Here is a 17,805-nt window from a genome sequence, read left to right on the forward strand (position 1 = left end):
TACGCCTGTTAATACAGGCTCCATCTTATTCATGATTGCACCCTTATTTCACCAAGTGTTAAACGATTGTAACCAGTGCAGCACACCACGGTGAGTGTGCCACTCTAATGTGTGTTTTTAATCTCCAAGGATGGACCCATGCAGGGGTGCCTGCAACCATACACCCCACTAATCATGCTGCCCATACATTAAGTCGACTGATACTTTACATGTTTAGTCATACTTATCATTTCCTCTGATGCATTGATCTTCTGATGGTATGCCCAGGCATCTCAGAGCCCAGATGTACATCTTCAAGAACTTGCTCATTTTATGTTATCCATGTTTGGATTTCGGACAAGAGTTTGTGAATGCAGCACTATTCAGCATTTGGCTCTCCTGTCACTGCAGCTTGCCAGCAGCACCTACACACGTCACATCTGTATGGACTTTACAATTCACTTCATCTGCATTGCAACAGAATCATAACCTAATGCCCACAGCAGTGAAAGCAGACATGGTGTTAACTGTGATTGATCATTAATCTTTAAAAAGGTTCACATCTCTGCATGCTAATCTCCATGCCATACCGAATGAACGGCTGCATGGAATGAAGCAACAGTCTTAAGATCAAAAAAAAAAAAAAAAAGAAAAAAAGAAAGAAAGAAAAAGAACAAAATCTAGGAATTTATTTATAGATTTTTTTTGAAAATATGTAACCAGTAAACTTAATGCTTACCTAAACTAAAAATTCTGTATGGTATAAAATTGCTCTGCTCTTTCTATACATCATGTGTGATACTGTGCAAATTAGTGCCTACAACTTGGGCTCACCTGTTATGTATGAGTTTCATGTGGAGATGCAGACTAAACTTCAAGGGTGAGACAGTATGATTTCATTTTGAGACATCATCTGTGTTTTTTTTGTTATCATCCACTGCATTTACATGATATTATTTTCTAGAGAGCTCATTTTTCTAGCTGCATTACGGGATACCATACTGCTGTGTTTGACTGGATTTACATGTGGCTGAAATGTGGAAAATCATTACTGCATTTGTGCTGAATGGTTTTATTGCACCCCAAGCTGATGTGGTATTCATCACGCTGTGTTTGATAGATATTTATAGTGTGTTTGGCTACACCTGGAGAGTGCAGGTCTCCGAATTGCAGCGTAAGAGGCAAATTGTTTCAGCAGGTGATTGAGTTTTATGATGACATTCGGCCACATATTTACAGTATATGGATGATATGTTGCATAAGATATTGCTAACATTAAAAACAAACAAAACACTCCCCTTCCATTTGTCATCTCTGTTAATGTCGTTTTGTTATTGTGTGTATTGGGCATGTGAGCATTGACGGGTGTTTCTGTGCACCTTGCGGGTACGATGAGATAGCATCCTGCAGGCGCTCTTGCCCATGCAGAGACAGATTTGTAGACATGACACACTCCTGAATGCGTTTCAAGCACCTTATTTCTCTGGTGTATTGTGTGTCACTTTGTCAGGAAGAAAGATAAATCTTTTTTCTTTGCTGAACTGTGACTTAAGCAAAATGAACGCGGTCAAAGGTACAGTGCTCCCCACTAAACTGAAGGGTCTGGCTCCTCATACATGAGCACACAAACACATGAACATACACACGCTCACACACACACGCACAAACACATGCACACACCCACACATGGTTTGTCCAGTCCAAGTGTGGGTTTTTTAAAGTCCCATTGCCTGAGGGTCAGTGATAACACTCAGTGCTGATTCTTATTGGCTGAGAGATTCACAGCCTCTCCTGACACAGAAATGACAAGCAACATGTGGTGATCTCTGCATTCTTGTGTGTGTTTGCAAGCGTGTGTATGTATGTGATCGGGTTTAAAGTATTAGTGGCAAAGCTGGATGTGATGTTTCTATGAGCTGTTGTGGTTGACCTTTTAGGTGTTGGCCCGTTGCTTTATGGGGGATCAGTATTTTTGGACGCGCAGAACTTTCCATCTTGGAGAGAGACAGCTCAGTAGGAAATCGGAGACAGGTGACTCTGAGAGATAGATGTGTGTAGTTGTGTGCATGTGAGTGTTTTGGTATAAAATGTAGAGGATAGATTCAGTCCAACAAGCCCCCTGCCTTGCTCTGCCCCACCTCCTCTGTTCCTTACACAAACACACGAACAACAACTCTTGGTAGTCATTTACGCTGGGCCAGGTTTGGACCTGGGCCATGCCTTCAGGCAGCTCCAGTCCCTTGATTCCCAGCCCCGTCCCACTGGCCCTCAACCCAGTCCCAGCCTCCCTCTACTGGGAGCCAGGCGAAATGGCTTGAGCTATTATCTGGAGCTAAATCACCAGATTGCAGCCGCCTTTTGCTGCTTCTGCATTGTTATTATTACTGATGGAATGTGGAACTAGGGGGTATGCATATTTCACACCCAAAAGCTGACACAAATAGGCTCCAACCTTGTGCCACCAATGACTGAATTTGTGTTTTTCTCTGATGTATTTTGCAGTTGTATTCTTTTTGCATGCTTTGAATTTGAGGCTCCTCTTTTGCATGTTTCCCATCCATAATTCATGTCATCTGCAATCTTAAATGTGTAATCTGCAGTGTTTTCTTTTATAATCTTTGCAGTAGCCCCTTTACTTGTCCCGTGATATTTATAGATTCAAATATTATTGCCCCTATGTTGTTATTATTTTATCCATCACGAAAGCATAAATATGCCGCTTTGCTGCTGGGTGCCGCTGCACGTAAGCATGTGTGAAGACACAATTTATGAAAAGTCTCCTTGACAGTAGACATGACAAGCGGCCATTCTAGTCACGTTTTCCCTTCGCCTCCTGCATGGCATCTATCCATCATCTCATTGGTTGGCATGCCTGGCTCCTGCCATCATCACCATGGCAATGTGAGTGTCCTCCCGGTAGCCATCACCATGGCAATGGGAGTGTCCCCCAGCAACCATCAGCATGGGCCGAATGTAAGCCTCTTAACCAGGATCACCATGGCAATGTGTGCCTGCTGAAACACCAAGCCGTGGTATGTCTGTTGGTACGTGTGTGTGTGTTTCGGAAAGAGGAAAAAAAATGCTAACAGTGATATGAGCTGTATCATCGGGCATTGGTGATGGATTTTTTTCTCTCTCTATCGTGCACTGTTCCACTGTCATTGTCTTTCTCGAGCACAGTTTTTCACATCTCACTGCATCAGCGTAGTGGGTCGGTGCCGCGATGTCGCCCCTGTCCTAAGTGGGGCCCGGCAGGAGGCTTAAATGGCACTGATGGAGCCGCAGTCCATCCTATCCTGCTGCTGAATACTCCGGGCCCCTCGGGGAGCTCTCCGGCCCCGTCTGCTTGGGACATCATCTTGTGTCGGTGTCCTGACACAAAATAGTGAAAGCTGACAAAACCACAGGGGGTGAATTTAGGAGGGGGCCCGGTGGAGAGAGAAGCATGCCACTGCTCTTGCAAGGACATGGACGCATGGCGCACACGGTGACACCCTCATAAACAAACACCACCTCTCACATACACACATATTTATACAGTGCACATACACTCATGTGCAAAATGTGCTGTTACACTTCTGTAAAGACATGCGCTCATCCACACACACACACACACACACACACGCGGACTCACACGCACACACACACAGTTAATTGTGCATATTCATGAGCATACATACAGGGTGTTCCGTTTCGCAAGGCTGACTTTTATTGTTTCCCTGGTGTGTACGGTGTATGTGTGTGCACTGGCGCACATGGGCATGTTTATATAAGAGTGTACGTGCATGTGTGAAAGCATGTGTCTCTGCATGCGTGTGTGTGCGCATTTAGTTAAAGAGCCTGGTGGGTATCAAGAAGCATAGCTTTAAGGTATGATATGTTAATAAAATGTGTCAAGATGTCTGGAACCCTTTCTCTCTTTATAAACAAACTTACAGCCTGAGCGCTGCTAATTAGCAAGCCCATCTGTTCAGTTTAGCAAAGTTGTTGAGATTTACCACGGAAACTGTAAAAAGACAAGCTCACTTCGACACGGCAGATGACAAGTGTTAGAAATCCCAAATTCAATTCCCCAGCCTACAGTCTCTTGTTGAGTCTCTTATTCAATTACTTGTCTATTAATATATTTATTTATTGATTTGCAAATGAATGAGGAGCGCCTTACACAATTTTTTTTTCTTACGTTAAAATGACCATACTGGCACACTCTCACACCAGCAGGACCGCAGTGTTCGCTGAGGCACAGCATATGAATATACAGGGTAACATTCCCCGAGCAGCATCATCCAAAGCTGTGGCAATTTGCTGGGAGAACATTAATTGCTGTGGCTGGGGCCCAGGTTTTGCATGCTAAGCACTCTGCAGCTAAGTCTGTAATACGTGTGTCTGAGTGTGTGTGTTTATGAGTGAGAGAGTTTGCATTTGCTTGTGTGCTTGCTTGTGTCTGTGTGTGCTAGTGTGGGTGGAGGGGGTGGGATGGGGGGGGGGGGGGGGGGCACAGGGGGTCCATCTGCTCGCTTCTGCTCCTCTGCACTGATATAAGATTACGTTAATCTGGGTACTTGTCAGGACAGGTTAGTGAAAGCAGACGACTGGGTGGGACTCATGCTAAACAGGTTGGCTAGAAAACGGCTGTTTATGCCCTCAGACTCTGTGGTGTGGGCTTTGGCACAGGGCGGCGGAGGGTGAGCAAACAGTCCCACTGCCTGTTCTGTGCTGCACCTCTACAGACGTCGCCGTAACGTGCACAAAACTATGAATTTACACAGCCTAACCCATTCTGGTGACTCGGGGAAGTCAGATTATTTACAAAAAGACAATTTTGGTGGTCTGTGTGGTATTAATACAGCTGAGTCCTGCTTCTCACCTGTCAACTGGTACCCATTAACTCTCTGTTGTTTGTGCACATGTGTGTTTGTATGCCAGACATATCGGGGTCAGTCCTGTCGAAGTCTGACCCTCAGTTTGTGTCCCTGCCCTCCTCTTGCATCACCTCTGTTGTCTTTAACCCCTCCTCCCACCTCCCCAAACATTTTTATTCAATTGAATAGCCCTCCTAAATCCCATCCTGCATCCTGTGTGCTTCAGATGTTGTTTTCTCTGTAAGCACTTTAAGGCCGTAATGATTTTGTAACTTGTTATGCTAATTAGAGTGGCCCTCTCAGACCATGTAGCACGGAGAAGGATTTATTACCCGTTTGCTTGGAAGGGAAGAAAAGAAAGAGAAGTTAGAGTAATTAATCCCGTTAACCAAGGATAATTGGGCAAAAAATAGCCCTGCCACTGGCACTGAGTGGGAGGAGTTGCAGTTAACCCTGTTTCCTGTGTTTTATTTCAAACTTAATGTTTCCTCTTGTTTAAACTTCCTCTCAGGATTCCTGCTAATCCGCTTGCCTGCGCCCCATTGGTGGACCGAAGCAGCGCTGGGGGCCACAGAGAGGAGGTGCCTGAATTCAATCAAACATCAGTAAGGATTTGCTCTGCTGTCCAGTGTGGCCTCAGTCAGGGTTAAGGTCAGTTAGAGAGTATCAAATATTTTGTTTTGAATATTCTAACAATCTCTAAAATTAGGGAAAATGAGAAATGTAGATGTCTGTCATTTCATTTAAAATGTCTGAGTTACTTTTCGTCTCTCTGAAGAAATTCTCTTATTTTTCTGAGCACCATATGTTCAGAAATGCATTTCATTAATTAACACACTGCTGACTATTAAATGCTCTTATTTGACTACCTTATTGGCCAAGCTTAAGTTTTGTCTTTCACCTAACTGTTTTGCATTAACATGTTTTTATAGGAACAAACATTTTCCGTTTTTTACAGTGGAATTCCCATGCACATAGCCTTTTATGATCAGCTGCAATAACAGGCAGTGCTAACTCGTTCCATACCCACAATCCTCTCCCTCAGGAAAAACACTCATCTGTTTTTGTCAGTACCACGCCGGGACTGTATCATTTATCCACTTTCAAGGAATTTACAGGCTTAAACAAGACCTCCTTGAAGAGGTATTTGTGTTAGAAAAGAGAAAAAAAGGACAAATAAAGAGAGCACAAAAAAAAAATTCTGTTCTCAAAATGCTTCGGTCAGTGTATCAAAGGGCTGCCATGTTATCCAGAGAATGTGGGAAGATAAGAATCTATATTCAAACGTGACCTTTGATGTGATATTTTCGTTTCAGTCTTTTGTCGAATTCTCATTTCGCTGCAAATGATAAAAGATCCAGTTCCTTTATTACGAAAGCCTCCACTGGTTTAAACGATTTCATCGAAAATAGTTTGCTTTCTCCTTTTATTTCTTCCCGAATTTCTCTGAGCTCCAAACCCAGGAATGCCATTTGAATAGGTCCTGCTGACATGAAAGGCAGCAAACAATTTTGCTGCATTAATTTGAGAATTCAACAATTCTGGGCTGTTGTTGCTAATTGCTGTTTTGATTGTTCTCAAGTTCAGTTATTAGCCACATTAGGTCAGATTAAGGACAAGCATGCCGAGACAAAGCCAGGTAATTAAGAGAGGATATGGAAGCCAGAGTCAGCCCTGTCCAGTTACACTTGACTTCATTAATACGGCTAACTTAAATCAACCGTCACAATGCTAGCAGGAAGGCTATGTTTTTCTCAATGTGAACTTGTAGTCCTGCCTCCCAGACTTCACAATAGGCTGTTTAGCATCCACAGTATGGCTATTGTCACTGTCAGCCATAGGATAGGAGGCAAGGGCATGGCAGAGGAGAGGCTACGAGGAAGAGAAGTTCGGCAGAGGGACCGGGGGAGAGCACTTGACATGGTACCCTCTTGCAAGTAAAACCCCTCATTAATTACAGGCTAAAGATAATTATTTTCTTGATTTGTTTTGTTCTCTCTGGCCACATTCCCTATTGTGCTGCCTGTATTTCTTCCTGCTCTTGTTTAGTTATTTATCTATTTTTGTGTTTACTCCCCCCTCCCTGCTTACACCATATGGTTGCAGATCAAATAATGTCAAACATTTTGCCCTTGCAAGTTTTTGCAATTTGCAGTTTCCAAATGTGAGACCTGTTGAAAGCAGGAGTGATAATGGGCATGCTCTACCCCCCGTCGTTTTTGTCCCACCATATCTCCCTTCAATTAATGCTACAGCGGGAGTTTCATGTAATAACACTTGCACTTCTGAGCTGTCCGCATGAGAGAGGGAGAGGAGAGGGAGACAGGAGAACAGAAGAGGGAACAGAGGGAGGAGGCTAAGGCTGGGAAGAAAAGAAGAGGCAGAGAGAAACAATTAAAACCGGGATGGGATGCCATGACGGGCCTGTGTTGTGTGGCCATGTGAATATTGCATGTCAGCTAAATGGAGCAGAGAGGGGACGACGTGATTGGTGGTTCTTAGAGTGCATGCTAAGCTTGTCTATCATTGTTGCCGAGCGCAATCAAATTGGTGCCAGCAGGATGGAGGATGCGTTGACAGCTGTAATTACCCATCGCCATGGTGATCACTTTTGGCCTGCCGTGGATGGCCAGGCGGAGGCCCCTCCTCCAGTCAGCCTTTAATCAGATTGGGCTGTCAGTTGTCAGGTAGACATGGGTGGGCCGGACACTCTGTATGCGGACTGTCCTGGGTCCCAAAGTGTTTTTAATTAGGCATTACCATCCAGACAGAAGACGCTGTTAAAGCATAAAAAGATACATTAAATAGCTCACAGCTGAATCGAGAAGAGGAGCCGCTAACAGGCTTTTCTGCGTGTCTGTGTTTACAGAAGAGCAGCGTAGGTGGACTTTGTGTTTTTGTATGTGTAGTCATTTATAGGACATATTATTACAGCCCGCAGGATGTCTCTTTGTGGTTATCTATAGCATCTCTTTGACTCTGCATATAACAGCAAACATAATCATTGTCTCAATGCTCCCTTGTTTGTTTTGGTTTTATTTATACTTTACAGTGATATATTTAATGTGTCATGAAAGGTGTACGAACCCAAAAGCCCAGGGGATGTAAGGAAAAAGATGACATACTGCAATTAGAGTTAGATTTAAGTGGTGGTTATGCTCTTTGGTTACCTTCCACAGTTTTAATTAGATTGTTTTAACATTATAGATTACAGTGTTTGCATAAGTATGGTAAGTTTCCTACAACTAAGTCCTCTACAAGACCTATGAAAATCTGAATAAGTGACAAAAAGCATAAAACGCTTCTTTTAAGTCCAGCAAGCTGCCAGTGCGTGTCATGCTTTCATATGCCAAGGCTGTACATGACTCACTGTTCCTTAATGCGATGCAGTGGTAGCAGCCCATGATGGTGCAGTGCTTAAGGTAACAGAGAACGTCAGGTACAGCCTGATAATGTCAGTGCGATAATTAGTGCAGAGAGGCTTAAACCAGCGGCCCACGGGGAGACAGCCCCCGGTGTGGAGAGATGGCACACAGCTGGATCATCCTTAATTAACTAATTGAATATCATTTTGCCAGTTAGCTGGAAATTAGCTGGATATCATAACATGGACAAACATGACAGTGAATGGACATGATAAAATTAATTTGAAAGAATGCCCTTTTCTTGCAAAAGCTAATGGTCTGATGATGAGGGTTGATTTTATTCCATTGTGCATAATTAATATTCTTCATTTCTGTTTTCAGCGAAGAACCAGTGTAAAGAGGCATTGTTGTTTTTCATGTTCTTACCTGCCTTCAATCACACTTTTAGATATTTTTTAACTCCTAACAGCCCCACAAGTGATTCATGGTGTAAATACATATGTGTGTGTGTGTGCGCACATGTGTGTGTACTATACTGTACTGTATGTGAAAATATGACTTTCATTAGTCCCATATGAGATAGCCAGAGTGAGCCTCTTGCTGTGAGGAGGGAGGAATGTGGCTTAAGAAGGTACAAAAATATCTCTGGGTGTAATAAAAATGAGGTCAAGCTCATCCTGGGTGACACTGGAGCCCAGATTAAGTTGCACTGATTTGAGAGTATTTATCTAAAATTCGACAGTCTGTTCCACGTGTGCGACTGTCGTTACAGAGTTTAAAATGCATCTATTTTTTACTGAAGCTGTTAAAAATATAATCTAATATTGTTTGGCATGTTTCTAAAACCAGGGTGACCCATCTCAGGGGAAATCCTGCTTACATAATGTTGAACATGTTAAACACATCAGGTATTTTCATTCTTTTTGACTGATTGAAGTGTATGCAGAGTGTACTTGATTGACATTTCCCGTGGTTGTTTTGCACTTTTAACATCTATATTGAACAGAAAAGAGAGAAGAGAATTACTTAAATCCCCTCTAACAATTATATCCTATTGAGACCTGGGCCCTCTTTAACAGCTCAAAACGATATTAAACGTTGTTTTACCAGCTTGATTCTTAAAGACTTTTCCAAGTCCTATGAGAACTGCTTATGAACTGAAGACATGTTTCAGATCTAAGAGCACTCAGCTGTAACATATGGTTAAATACAATGACTTTTCTTATTTTCAATTGTGATGGGTTTTGACAAAACTCAGCACTTCACCTCCCAAATCCAGTAAGGCTATATGAACTTATTTTACTCTTTCTGGAGTCTAATTTAACCCAAATATCCAGTATGTAACTATAGATTTTATTTTCTGTGAATGCTTTTTTTTGGCTGTCAGAAATAATGTATACCTGTTCATGCATAGCCTATAACATATAAAACACTAAATCTTTTCTTATTTGGTGTAATAATGATTTACGGTGAGGCAGTGGGATGAGTCACCACATCAACGCTTGTATAATTCTGAAGAATAAATAAGCAAATAGTATGTGCAAAGAAAATTATGTGAAAAAATTCCATTTTTTTTAGTTAGCTTTTACCCTTTTTTCACACAGAGACATTTTAGATCATCTACAGTGTGCAACAACTTCCCCTCACTGTACTGTACACTGGAGGAGAACCATGCACAATGTACAGTGTATACCACATCAGATTGAGTCATCTTAATATAGGGATCAGCAGGAGGCTTCTGAAACCACAGGAGGAAGCCACTCACTACTATATCCTGTTTGTTGTGCCGTTGCCACCCCAGTTGCTCTTCATGCTGTAATAAACAAATAAAGTGGGAAAAATTAATCCCTCTGGAGCCATTGTGGGCATTTCACGTCACCCGCCACCGTGCACCCCAGCTGCTTGTGTGTGCACGTGTGTGAGAGAGCACATAAATTTAGGGGTGTGTGTCTATGCAGCGGCCTGCGTGTGATACAAGGCCCATACTGAAAAGAGATGAGTAGAGGACGTGTGTGTGTGTGTGTGTGTGTGTGTGACAAACAGCTGAGCAGAGATACACTGATGTTATCAATAAAGAGAAAAATCAGTTACAGCTGACGAGAGAAGATCACATGATTTAAAGATGCATGCAGCTTCTTGTCATTAATGTCTGCACTACACTATGTACATATTTACTTTATTCATCACCAATTCAGTTGTCTGTACCATTTAAAAATAGATTTTCCTCGCTGGAATAGATTGACTGACAACAAGCCTATAGCCATACTTAGCTCCAGTTTCCATGTATTGATTGGCAGTTATACAGCATGCCTAAACACAATTGCTGCAAACATGTCTTCAGTGGCAAGGCAGCAAAATCTGTGCAAACCATTGTGTGTCCACAGACATACGATTAAAACAAATAACACGATCACAACGCTCTATTTCATTTCACCCACTCGAAGAGCAAATGGGCTAGGATAGGAAAACGGCTTCATATGGTGATATATATTTCAGAATGGCTGCGTTCGTAGACCACAGAGAAATTCTTCCTCAGATCTTAACACACCCATACACAATAGGCGTTTAGTCTGTGCGGGTCAGCACAACAAAGGGGCTTATGGCTTGTTGTTTCCTAATTAAGAATGTAAAAGGGGATTAGGCTTCAAACGGCACAGTTTTTGTAGTTTCCTTCTTCCCCCAGTTGTCGAGGTACGGGCTGCCTCTAATGGCGGCGTTTGCCCATTATCATTCTCTTGTGTTATTTTTTTGAGCACAGTTGTGGCTCTTCCTGTCCTCCTCACTGTCTACATCTTCTCTCACATCCCCCTGTTTTTCACCCCCCCCCCCTTTCCCTGGTGGCCAAAGTAGCACAAAACGTACCACTGGAACCCCCACCCCACCCTCCCAAACCCCCTTCTTTCTGTTTCTCTGAAATAAGCAGTATTCTCTGGCCCTGTTTGATCCTTTGACTATGCAGGGGCTTCATGTCTGGCCAGTGTTTTTGGATCAGCAGGTAGTCGCAGGCAAGCTGTTAAAGGGGTCATCATTCTTCTCTCTCTCTCCGCTCCTCACACACAGATGGGGACCTGCTGAACTCTGCCAAAGGTCAGCGCTAAATTACATATTTTATGAATTCTTGCTTTAGTTCAGGCTTTTGGAATAATGAATCGCTGCGAGGAAAACAATTACCTTACATTTTCATTAATCACACTGACCATGTTATTTCCCTGTTTCTGCTCGGATATCGGTTTAGAAATTTTCGAGGCGTTTCTCTAGATTTGCAGCCTCTTAACTCTTATTTCATGCACACAAGAAATTGAATTATCTGCTTCTTTTTTTTTTTTTTCCCCCCTGTCCGTGAATTCGGCCTTCCCTCCACCCTGTGAGAGTTGAAAGGGCCGCCTGAGATGTGTGATGTTTGGAGAGGAGACATTTTGGCTGGCATCCAGCTCATTGTACACCAGTCTGGACGGGCTGCCATGGCGGCTTTAACTCGCTGTACAGCAGACAGATGACAACTGCCGGCACGCCATTCAAGACCACAGAAACAACATCTCCCCACCATGTCTGATGCATTAGGAATGGAAATCTGTGTTTCTGTTGGTTGTGCTGCCCATCTCCTTTGTTGTAAAAGGATAGATTTGCCTGCGCTTGTTTCCATGCATGCTGAATTGGGGCTGAAATTTCCTCAGGTTATGTTTAATAGCTGCTATGTTACTACGTGCGCGCGTAAGTCGAGTTAGGTGGAGGTAATGGTTTGGCGTGTTTGGATAATTCCGCTGCCATCCGACTGCAGCATCTGCCATCAGGTGTCTTCTCACCGGGGATTCCGAATGGCGCGGGAGACGCGAGTATATCTGCTTTCACACTGCTGAACATGACATTTGAATGTGCATGCACGCGCAAAAAGAAAAAAACAAAAACCAGAAAAAAGGAAAACCAGCGTGCAGACACACACACACACACACACACACACACACACACACACACACACACACGCTCACACACTTCACAGAGGCTGTGTGAGAGCCAGAATGCAGCGCCTCAGGGCTGTTGTGTCTCTGATGTTTGTATTGTTTACTCTGTTGTCCCAGTGCATGTAGGAGATTGTTGCGCACTTAGGCCTCACTCTAGCCTTGTATTATTTACTCTGACTGGTGTGGACAGCAGGTTACTGTCCAGGAGAGCTGAAAGGCCAAGCAAAGAGAGGGGGGAAAAAAGGAGGCAGAGATCGAAGGAGACAGAAAGAGATCATTGACTATACCTTTTCCCCCTATATTTGTTCACATACTGCTTCTCTCTCCTTTTCGGTTAGTCTTTGATCCCTTCTCCTCAAACCTCTGCCCCCATGGGTCACCAGCTGTCAGACAGCCAGAGGAGGGTGCCGCCTCTCTTCTTATCCTCTCTTCTCTCACTTTTTGCCGTTTGGGATACGCACCGTTTTGCACCCGGGGAATCATTTGGGAACCCCAGGTAAGTGAACCGAAGCCACACAGATGTTAATCTCCCTCTCGGCCCCCCTCAGACCGGCACCACACTCCTCCACCTCCCTCTAGGTCTCTCCCTTCCCTTTTTTCTCCTTTTTTTTTTTTGCCCTTCTTGCCCTAAGTCTCTCAAATCTCATTGAAGACAGCAAAGTGGGAGTTGGAGTCTCTTGATTAAGTTTCTTTTTTAATGGAGGAGGAGAGGGAAGCAGTGGCAGATGGGGGAGAGGGATGTATCTCGCGGCTGGGTGTAAGGGCCTCACTTTGGGCACGCAGGCAGGTGAGCTGGTCCTCACCTCACTCGGCTCTCCCTCCTCTTCCAACAATCCGTTTATCTGTGTCTATTACAGAACGGTGGTTGACGGTCTGGATAAATCCTCACTCTTCCAGACATGTTCTGGGGCCCTATCAGCTGGGGACAGGACCTTGAGCCCTGATGAGAAAACTGGTCCAGGGAAATTGAATTAGCTATTGTGTCTGGGACTTCATTGATTGCTATTAGAGTTGGCCCGGAGCTGGGCGAAGGAGAGACGAGGTGAGTTAAGCCTGTCTGAGTGGACTGCTCCAGTCGCTCTCCAGAAGGAGAACTCAAGCCATATCAGAGTCAAACAGTTGTCATGTCACTCTCAAACCATAATTAACAGCAGCAGCTAACAAGCAATGCATGAAAATGAAAGAAAAGAGCATAAGAGAAAGAGATTATCATGACAATGTTCATACTGCCATGAGTAATGGTGTGAGTCAGTCATGTTAGAAGTGGATAACAATGAGAGTCAAAAGTCTATAAATGTGACAGGTCCTTTGGCTGGAGATGATGGATGGAGTCTGTGATGCAGACACTTCCTGTTTCTCTGGGTGCAGAGCCGTGGATGAAAGAGCTGTGGTGTGTTTTCAAACCGAGGAAGAACAATAGGTCAGAGGAAGACAGAGTTCCCCTGACCTGACCCCCCCTTCTGTTGAGGCTGGGGCCTGATAGTTCTGACACCACTGATCTCTCCGGCTGACTCACACAAAGAAAAAGACAGGAGATGCAGTACCTGTGGGCATTGTGTGCTGCTGCTAGTGCATATAGGCACCTGCCTAGTTTAGCAATTCTATTGCAATTTTAGCTTATCATGCATTTAAAATGAGAGAAAAACAGCACCTCATGACTATAGTCACAAGACTTCCTCCATCGTCATAAATTATAAGAACTTATGTTAATGATTTATATTTTTCTTATCATTGTTAGTATTGTCAGCATTGTACTTAGGTCTGCACATCTACATTGTTAGTTTTTTGTATGCTGCACTGATATTTTACCAAACAACAAATAGAAAATGAAAGAAGCAAAGAGCAGTTCCTTTTTTTAAGCTACACACCCTTATTAGTGCCAAATACTGTATTTATGCTATAACAAAATCAAGGACTATTACGTTCAATGTCTGCGTGCCAAGACTTCACTCCTGAGGTTTAAAAGTATTATTAATGCTAAATTTAAAACAATATTTCCCCCAAAATCTCCATTTTGCGAAAACATGGCTAAATATTCTGGCATATTTTAGCAGAAAATTGAATCTTCTGAGGATACTGAGCGTATAATATGGACAGTGGAGTGGTAGATTACACTGCAGGGGTGCCTGAAGAAGTTTCTGTTGACGTTTTGATGCATTCTTTATTTTTTTGAACAAAATATGTCACCATTGGTAACCACAGTAGCCGACATGAATTCAAGCCATGATTCTTTGTCAAGAAGCAAAGTACAAACTTAATATAGCCAAATATTCAGGCCTGCAGAGTTTAAGTGTTTCTTAATAAAAAGATGTGGGGTAGAGTAACATTATAATGCCATTGCTCCTCATGACTAGTGTCTCAGTGTTGATCAATCAGGTATCAGAGAAATTCTGATCAGAGAGATACAGAAGTATGTTCAACAGTATCACGCCAAGCACTCTACAGATCTGCTAGCGTGTTTGTGACAGCCACCTGTGCAAGTGTGTGTTTTCCTTGTCTACTACGTCACCACATGTCGCTTCCTTCAGGAAACCAGCTGAGATGATTGATGATGGCTTCATTGTTAGCTTATCTGCTCTCCCTGAAGTCATGATAGTTTTTTTTGTTGTTGTTGGTTTTACAGTTTTGGTTTTATTTGTCAGAGCTTTGGAACTCATTACTTTCAGTTAAGACTTCATGATGGTTTTTTGGAGAGATTTTGGATACAGGGTCCCAGGTTTCACCTTCAAATAACTGGTGGAGATGAATTTGTAGCAATCTCAGGCGGATCAGCCCAGTAATATAAAGCTGGGTCTGGCAGTGTTGAAGCATCTACAACCCTACAAATAAACGAAGCAGGTTATGAAAATTCAAAAATATGCAGACTGGAGGCATAAACAGTTTTTGTATTGATAGCGAGACCTATCAGCATACGATATTGTGTCTGCAAACAGATGACATGCAAATATGTGAAGATCCCTTGTTAGCAGTCTCTGATAAATGAAAATTCAAGGCACACAGAGGCATTTGTTCCATGTATTGTCTGGATGCAGAGGATGACTCTTGTACTCATTAGCATTGGTTGCTTGCAATGGTGGCAATTAAGGAAAGGAGACCTATTCGATTGTTGCACTTAATCTCCAAATGTCTCAAAATGTAAATGAAAAACTGCGAAAAGAAAAGAAAAAGTGAAATGAATATCTTCGTTATCATCTGCTGATGAGCTGCAGATTAATTGTGAATGCACAAACCCAGCCAGCCAGTCCTCCAGTGGGTAACCTCAGTTCACCCGACACGTTCAGCAGCGGCTTTACAGCCTCCATAGGTGTGGGCCCAGAAACATCCCACATGGTAGCTCACACTGTGATAGCCTCCAGCCCTTCATATGAGGTATTCTGTGTGTGTGCGCGTATCTGCTAGTGTGCTTGTATGTGTACACTGGCAACCTCACTCTTTTATTCAGGGATAGCTCTTTCATCCTCTGCAAGAGGGCCGCAGGGTCTTGCCCTCTGAGCCCCAGAGATGAAGTCTAGTGTTTATGTGCGTTAGATTTCCATCCCACAGAGCAGGCCCTCCCCTTCTACTCACATTAAAGAGGAGATGTGGACAACAGCTCGGTGGTTTACATTTGTATAGTTTTCACTTTCTACAGGCAGTAAAGATTTAGGATAAATAGCTGCTGCTGGAACTGATACTGTTACTATTATTGCTTTTATTATTACTATTATCAAAAAGTGTTCCTCATGTCTGTTTTGATTTTTTTTTTATACACAAAAAGAGCTAAAGAATATCAAGCAGTGTTGCGAAACGCTAAAAAATCGTCATAAAAGACAAACATATAGTGGAGTAACATCAAACATTCATAAAACACGACCTTCTTTTGAGAATCTGATGACAGACTTTGGCATATAAATTGATTCTAATCTTGCCTAAATGTAGTTAAATTCATCCAGATCCTTAAAATGATTACTGTGACTGGAAAGACGAGTCTGCAATAATGCAATTTTCAACTTAAAAGAGTCAAAGTGTCCATCAGCTGCTGTGTGAGATATATGACTATCAAAAGACAAAAGTGAGTGCTCATCCACAGTGCATGCACGCTCTTTCACACAAATGTACATTCACGCTTTCATTCAGATCTATTTGCACTGCGACACACGCACTGTGCATAGCTGGTGGATACACACACACACACACACACACACACACACACCCTGAGAGAGTGGTGGGTCAGATCAGCAGCAGAGGCCGGAGCTGACCTCTAGTGTGTGTGTAGATTTATTCTAATCAGTACTCTGCTTCTGACAGGTTAACTGCTGCCCTCTGACCCGGGGAGCTCTCTGGGTGTCACCGTCCTTGTGTTCCCTGTCCGCTTTTATCGGCAGCAAAAAGAAAATGTAAATTAAACGCAGCATAAAAATAGATGATGGGAGCTTGTTCCTCTCATCCTTTTATTCACCCCATCTTATCTCTCCCTCCTTCCTCCGCTGCTTTTTTTACAGCCGCACGCTCGAAACGCCGAGGAGGAGCTGCTCGCTATTTTTTTCCTCCCTTGCACTTGTTTTCTTTCTTTCTTTCTTTCTTTTCATGAGCACACATGCAGCTGGCATAATAAAAACAGTGGCGGGGGTGGAGAGCAGGTAGTTTCCTGACAGGTGATGATCGCCAGTGGAGCTGTAGTTTGGTAAAGTGATGCTTCAAACAGATTAGGATGTAAAAACCTTTCATCCATACATCACACAGGAGAATAATAGAAAAAAAAAAAAAAAAAACTCTCCTCTGTGTCACTCTGTGGCTTTCTTTCTGTACAGCTGGCCTTAGCGGTTGTAGACGGTAGTGTTGCATCTGTTGCTGTGGCTTTTCAGAGCAGCAGAGAGGGCAGTCGAATTAGATAGCATTGTTATGCCTCCATCAGAGCAATTTTCCAGCAATGCCTCTAAAAGCCCTCACACACTTCATCAGTATTATTGTAATTCTTTAGCTCTAGGTTATTTGGCAGCTGCTGTGCCCCACTGGCAAATCCCATTCGTGATGCCGTCCCTTTCACCGCAGCCAGAAATCCATTGATTTTTCTTTTCTCTCCTCCAGCCTCGCCCAATTCATTTCAGATTGCTCAATATGAAACATTTTAATTTCTGCTCGCACCTCCACTTGGACAACAGTCAGAGGTTTCCCTTTTCTTCCTCTTTGTGTCACATCTCTTTTTCCAACTCTTTAACCAGTCATGAGGTCAGTGTAGATTGATTTATGTCTTCCTTTCGGTTTCTTTCCCCCTCTCTCTCTTTTTCTTGATTTAAATAAATTGACAAGCAGTGGATGCGACTTAAATGCGAAGCATAAGACACAGATAAGACGAACTATTTGTTTTTCACTCAATTCTTAAATACGCTGTTACTTAAACTGTGCGCACCGATTTTACAGCTACAGATTTTTCACGAGTTTAAATGTGTGCATATGTGCAGGTGTGTAATCAGCAGTATTCCCTCTATGGTTGGGAATGGACGTGCCATTATAGAAGCTATGTGCAGTCTGATGGAACCTATTGATGTCTGAGTACACAGGCCCTACTTAATTAGTCCATCACACCCACTGCTTTGGTCTCTATAGGATCTCCGTAAGTGGTGCTCCTTTGCATATGCCATGCGATTTCATAGACAAGCT

General features: G+C 43.1%; 1 long non-coding RNA gene across 2 annotated transcripts in view; it reads left to right on the forward strand.

The window, feature by feature from the left end:
- Window positions 1-17,805, forward strand: part of LOC143330228 (uncharacterized) — a 93,208-nt gene that overhangs the window by 44,767 nt on the left and 30,636 nt on the right. The window contains exon 3 of one of the 2 annotated variants that reach the window (XR_013077943.1): window positions 5,353-5,492. This is a non-coding gene — a long non-coding RNA (uncharacterized LOC143330228). Of the gene's footprint in view, window positions 1-5,352; window positions 5,493-17,805 lie in introns of those variants that run through there. The other variant, XR_013077942.1, reaches the window with a different exon arrangement.

The sequence above is a fragment of the Chaetodon auriga genome, chromosome 13 (genome assembly GCF_051107435.1).
Source record: "Chaetodon auriga isolate fChaAug3 chromosome 13, fChaAug3.hap1, whole genome shotgun sequence".
NCBI classification, from domain to species: domain Eukaryota; kingdom Metazoa; phylum Chordata; class Actinopteri; order Chaetodontiformes; family Chaetodontidae; genus Chaetodon; species Chaetodon auriga.